The sequence below is a fragment of the Poecilia reticulata genome, linkage group LG14 (assembly GCF_000633615.1).
Source record: "Poecilia reticulata strain Guanapo linkage group LG14, Guppy_female_1.0+MT, whole genome shotgun sequence".
Taxonomy (NCBI): Eukaryota; Metazoa; Chordata; class Actinopteri; order Cyprinodontiformes; family Poeciliidae; genus Poecilia; species Poecilia reticulata.
In genome coordinates this window covers 1584341-1590378 of record NC_024344.1, presented here as the reverse complement: position 1 = coordinate 1590378, position 6038 = coordinate 1584341, and the positions used below count along the sequence as shown (strand labels likewise).

The window sequence follows — 6038 nt, the reverse complement described above, 5'->3', positions numbered from 1 at the left end:
TCCTCTTCAGACCCTCCATATGTTATCAGTCTGTTAAAGATAGTATTACCGATAGCAGTACAATTTGCACAATGTCTGTTTTTTTCTTGGAAAAAGTTATTAAAAACAAATTTTTGTCTAAATTAAGGTGAATTAATGGTTCCTTTTTCCACATAATGTAACCGGTAGTGCTTTTGATTAAAAAAATAATTATGTGATCGGTATCTGTGATCGGCCCTCATGGGTGATCGGAATCGGCATCGGCAGGAAAAAACCTGATCGGCACATCTCTAATGCATATAGAACGTTATTCCTAGATCTAAAGTGATAAATGCTAATCTCATTTAGACACACAGGTTACTGGTTTCAAAGTATAAAAAAGTCAGTCTCAAAAAGACTGTTGTTGCACATTATAATTTGATTTATCTTGGCTATTAAAGCAGTAGAAACAGTTATTCTACTAGATGTAAACCTCATCAGTATAGGTTAATTATTCTGCATGCCAAAAATCCTAAGTATGAACACACACACTACAGTGGAATGAAATTTCAGCATCACACAGCATCACGTGATCTAAGAACAGCTTCCTAAGACAATTACACACTATAGAACKTATGGTTAAAGTTACACGTCGATCCTAATTGTTCCTTTATAGCAGTGGCATTGCAACAGCTCATGACAAAGGGTGAAGATCAGTTCRCAATTCAGCAAACTTAAGTAAATTGTCTCGACATCAAAGCATGCTAATTCATGTAGTATGCTTTGCAACATGAATTAGCAGATGTGTGGTAAAATGCAAAATACCACACATCTGTAATAACACCTTGATAACGTAATATTTTTACTTAAGGTTATCACCTCGTCATAATTTCCTATGGGCCCATGCCTAATCTTATTAGAAAATGTGGAARAAAATAAGAAAAGGATCACAAAACACAAGCAATAAAAATAAGTATTGCCAACTTCCAGGTGTATGAGGTTTTGGATGAGTTKAAACAGTTTAGCAGATGAGCAAATGTGCTCAATCAACCCTTCAGTGCATTTTGGTATTCATAATTTTCACTCTCTCRTAATATGGGCTGTATTATTCATTTTGCTTGTTTCAGGCAACACAAATATGAGYTCTAGATTAAAGCTTATTCATTGTGCATGACAAAACACGCTGTAACAGCTGGCTCGTTCAATTTTCATCAAACTTTTCTGCATTCAGCTGCCTCCTATTTACTTTATTTCCATGMCTACTAAAGCTATATTTTACCATAACTCAGATGTGTTTTTCTAAGTAGGTAAATAACTGCAGTAGTAGTTTATGATAAAAAAGTAGCATTTTTTATTTTTTTGGCATACTTTGACTTTTTCTGTTTACACGGCATTTCACATCAAAGCAAAAAGCAAATAGGCAAATCCCTGCACTAATGTTATTCAATTAAACACAGTTATGCTTGACATAATATTTTCAAAGCAGGGTAAGGCTTGTTAATATCTGCCATTTTCATAATTCAGATATCAGGTGCAAAAGCTGCCTGTGAGGTACAGAAAAAAAAATTGCTTAAACAATAATGCATCACCTTTAACGCCTTTGTTTTTTCCCACATGGGTCGTTTGTATCAAAGTGAAAGTTATGCTGTTTGATAATGTGGGTGCCGAGGGTACAAAATAAAAGAAAAATACCAGGAAGCAAATCGAACCAAATCTGATTAAACTCACATTAGCATCTAGAGAAGTCTCATCAATCAAAGCTGCCTTCCTGAGCCAACTTCAAAAGGCCACCTAGCGCCAAAGGACTGTGTGTTTTTTTTTTAAGGTGGAGTAAAAAGTTAAATATAAAAATCCTTCTTAAACTAATGACCTTTCCTTACTACCTACAATCTAGCCTTTGATTTGACAGCTATTTGAATTTAATGATTGTTCTTATCCCAACATTAGCTTTGACATATTATTCCTNTCTAGATTAAAGCTTATTCATTGTGCATGACAAAACACGCTGTAACAGCTGGCTCGTTCAATTTTCATCAAACTTTTCTGCATTCAGCTGCCTCCTATTTACTTTATTTCCATGACTACTAAAGCTATATTTTACCATAACTCAGATGTGTTTTTCTAAGTAGGTAAATAACTGCAGTAGTAGTTTATGATAAAAAAGTAGCATTTTTTATTTTTTTGGCATACTTTGACTTTTTCTGTTTACACGGCATTTCACATCAAAGCAAAAAGCAAATAGGCAAATCCCTGCACTAATGTTATTCAATTAAACACAGTTATGCTTGACATAATATTTTCAAAGCAGGGTAAGGCTTGTTAATATCTGCCATTTTCATAATTCAGATATCAGGTGCAAAAGCTGCCTGTGAGGTACAGAAAAAAAAATTGCTTAAACAATAATGCATCACCTTTAACGCCTTTGTTTTTTCCCACATGGGTCGTTTGTATCAAAGTGAAAGTTATGCTGTTTGATAATGTGGGTGCTGAGGGTACAGTGGAAGAAAAATATCAGGAAGCAAAGCGAACCAAATCTGATTAAACTCACATTAGCATCTAGAGAAGTCTCATCAATCAAAGCTGCCTTCCTGAGCCAACTTCAAAAGGCCACCTAGCGCCAAAGGACTGTGTGTTTTTTTTTTAAGGTGGAGTAAAAAGTTAAATATAAAAATCCTTCTTAAACTAATGACCTTTCCTTACTACCTACAATCTAGCCTTTGATTTGACAGCTATTTGAATTTAATGATTGTTCTTATCCCAACATTAGCTTTGACATATTATTCCTCCTAGTTTCAATATAATGCTGGTAAAATGAAAGGGGAATTAAAAACATATTGACCTTGGTAGTGTTGCAGTATAAGTAGTAGGAGAAGAGGACAAAGTGAAAATTTTGTACAAAACAAAATYGTAGCTTGTGAAACAAATTTACTTAATTTACCTTCTTGATTCATTGTTAGGGAATACAAGAATTAATCAAGASGTTAGRTTAGAATGTAGTACACTGGAAACATCATTTTACAGATCATTGTTCTACCAGTTTACAGGAGATGCAACTTGATATTTATATTGCATTAATACTTTTCTCTCAATCTTCTGAATAGATACTTTGTTTAAGCCACTAAGAATTTAGCTTAGATAAATGTATGTCAAATACACTTGGAAAACAAAACACTTGAGCTAATTTGAAACAAGACCCTGATGCAGAATTTAAGTTTAAACAACACTWTRRGKWWKGGGGRAAAAAWKSMAAWKSMAWTWAWTTKSMWYMMMWWWKGRAAAAAAAAAAGATTTTCATAGTGCTGTCCTTTCAGTTATGGTGATTTGAACCACAATTTCACTCCATACCAATCRTCAATATTTCAKTTAAAACTTCAAATAAAACATTGAACMACTCAATAAACCATTTCAGGCCTGAATCAATACTTGGTGCATTGAAGCTAAAAACAAACAGCTTGCTTCCTTGCAGAACAAATAAAATAAACACACACACACACATTCATTGGTTTGGTTTTGTACTCACAAGTCCTTCAGAGTTCGAGTTTGGAACGGGAGGGTAGATGTGGAAATTCCTTTAAAATGGCGCTGAGCAAGTAGGGAGGTGACCTCACAAATGGGAACCCAAACGGTCGAATGGGAAACTTCTGTTGGTCCAGCCGGCCCAAAGGGAAGATCATGGCCCACTGTACACATTAACAGGTCTTAGTATGACTCACATTTTCCTCATATTDAGCCATTTAACAAKCCTCTCTAATKTTWKYCTTTTAACATACAAAATAAGCTGCTGAAAGGACAGCAATACGTCACTGTAATGGCTGCTACATCGCGCTAGCTGCTAGCTAAAATCTAGCTGCTAGCTAAAATCTAGATGTACATAACATGGTTTTCTTCTAGATAGACAAAGGCATTTACCTTTCATATGCTTCCTAAAGTCCTTTACAGACAGTAATTCTCCATTAACTGTTGTAATGTATAGCTTTACTTTGTTTTCTCCACACATCTGCTCTGTTGTTCGCGCTGCGGCTTGAACGCCTACCTACCTTTCACASAGGGTACCGTTAATCCCGCCCACTCCCATCTGATTGGGCAAAATAAAACGCGTCAAACAAAACTGAACGAGATTGACACTTTGCACAAATCAAAAGTAGGTTTTGAACCTGTCCCCAAACTACGGCCCGCGGGCCCTCCACATTTGGTCCGGACCCCTGAACAATACCAGAGAGCATTCAGAWTCTTTTTTCATATATTGTATTTTCCGGTTTATATGTGGATTTTTCTTCAACCACCAGGGGGCTCTTTAGAGTACTGTAAGCTGAGGGTGTTTTGTTTTGCATGGCGCATTACTGCCAATCTGTTGGACTTTTAGGGAACTGCTTGACTTTTACGTTATTTAATTAGCACAGTTGTTTGCACAGCAGTGTTTGTTATGAACGCCGCATTCCAGGTCGAGTTCTTCGAAGCAATGCCTGTAAGTAGCAGCTTGTACTTCAAAACGAGCATTTATGTTAACATATGAGGAATTCATATTATGAGGAATTCATATGTTAAAGTTACTTTCCCTCAATGGAATATATATATATACTAGTCAGTCCCAGTGACCGTTTCACTAACGGTTTTTGCCCATGTGCTTTCTGGGTAAAAATCAATCGAGAAACGCGCATCCCCCCCCCCCTGAACAGTTTCAACCTTCAACCCCCCCAACAATTTCCGGCAGCGCAGGTGATAAACGTGTAACACATTTTCTGTTACAAACTGACTCCGGCCCCCCACCGGAGAAGGGAAAAGTGATGTGGCCCTCACAGGAAAAAGTTTGGGGACCACTGGTGTACACAAACCTATGTGACATTCAAGCAACATAGTAAAAACGACAAAGTCCTGTTCTAGTCTGCTTAAAATAGATTTTCTTAAACAACAAATATGAACTATTTTTACATCTGATACATTTTTAAATGGTACGGAATTTTAAAAAATAGTAAAGAACAGATTAGTAATATTTTTTTATAAATTTTGATCTTTTTACTCATCAAAACCAAAACAAGATTCTCAAAGTTAACAGAATGTATGTATCTTAACAAAAAWTTTTTTTTACAGTTGATGAAAAACTTATGGAAAAAATATTAATGTCAAAATACACCAAAGCTCTCTATGATGCGCCCAAAAGCAGAAAGTGTGTAATCCGCACATTAATTTATTTGCATGAAGGTCAGTAAAAAACCTGTAGACATGCACAACTATTCCCACTTTTGTTCCACTTTGCTGTTGGTGGCCATATGTACCATGTTTTGAACACTTCTCTATATTAGGATCCATGTATTTCACAGGTAGTAAAAGTAGCAACTATATGAAGCTAAAAAGATTTTTTTTTTTAGATGTCTGGACTTAAAACAGAAATGTTAACATATACTTAGTGTGGTATATATGTCTATAGATGGCTGTACAGCAAGCAGTCTTTATTCATTGTATAAAAAATTTGCTAAGTTGTACAAAGGGCTCTTTTCATTAAAAAAAGTAATTCCCAATCAAAAACAGTCCTAAACAAATTTTACTAAAGGGTCTTGTTTTTTAAGAAGAGAAAATTATTTAATCAAACATTTGCTTGAAAAATGTTCAATCTAGGAATTTTTAAAGACATGTTGATTGAAAAGGTTTTCYATAAAAAGTTCTTGGACCATCAGCTGATGAAAAGCTTTCATTTATTTTTGCTTAACTTAATCTCTAATCAAGTTTTAAAAAGAGTTAAGAAAAAATGCTTCCAGTTTAGAAATTATGGATTATTCTAATTATTAAGAAAAAAACWGGTGGGATCCACCTTTCCTTCTTTAATTTTGACAATATGTACATGTAAACTGCATGAAAATTACACATTTTTAATCTTTACATTGAAAATAAAGAACTATGGGTGTGGTATGCATATGTAATCTGTATTTAATATGCCCAAATTCTGCATAACTTTGGTTTTCAACTTTTTTATAATGACAAAATTAGTGTTTATATGAATTAGGTGAAATTCTTGATCTTCTTCATGAATTTAACCTTCTAATGATCTTCTTGAACAGTCTGTCAGTTTAGTCCAACAACCATTT

At 34.7% G+C, this 6038-nt stretch overlaps 1 long non-coding RNA gene across 1 annotated transcript in view; it reads right to left on the bottom strand.

Annotated features, from left to right (window-relative positions):
- Window positions 1-3989, bottom strand: part of LOC103475352 (uncharacterized) — a 73323-nt gene extending 69334 nt beyond the window's left edge. Inside the window, exons 1-2 of the long non-coding RNA XR_535322.1 lie at window positions 3868-3989; window positions 3479-3638 (exon numbers count right to left, since the gene is read on the bottom strand). This is a non-coding gene — a long non-coding RNA (uncharacterized LOC103475352). The remainder of the gene's footprint in view (window positions 1-3478; window positions 3639-3867) is intronic.
- Window positions 3990-6038: the final 2049 nt, after the last annotated feature.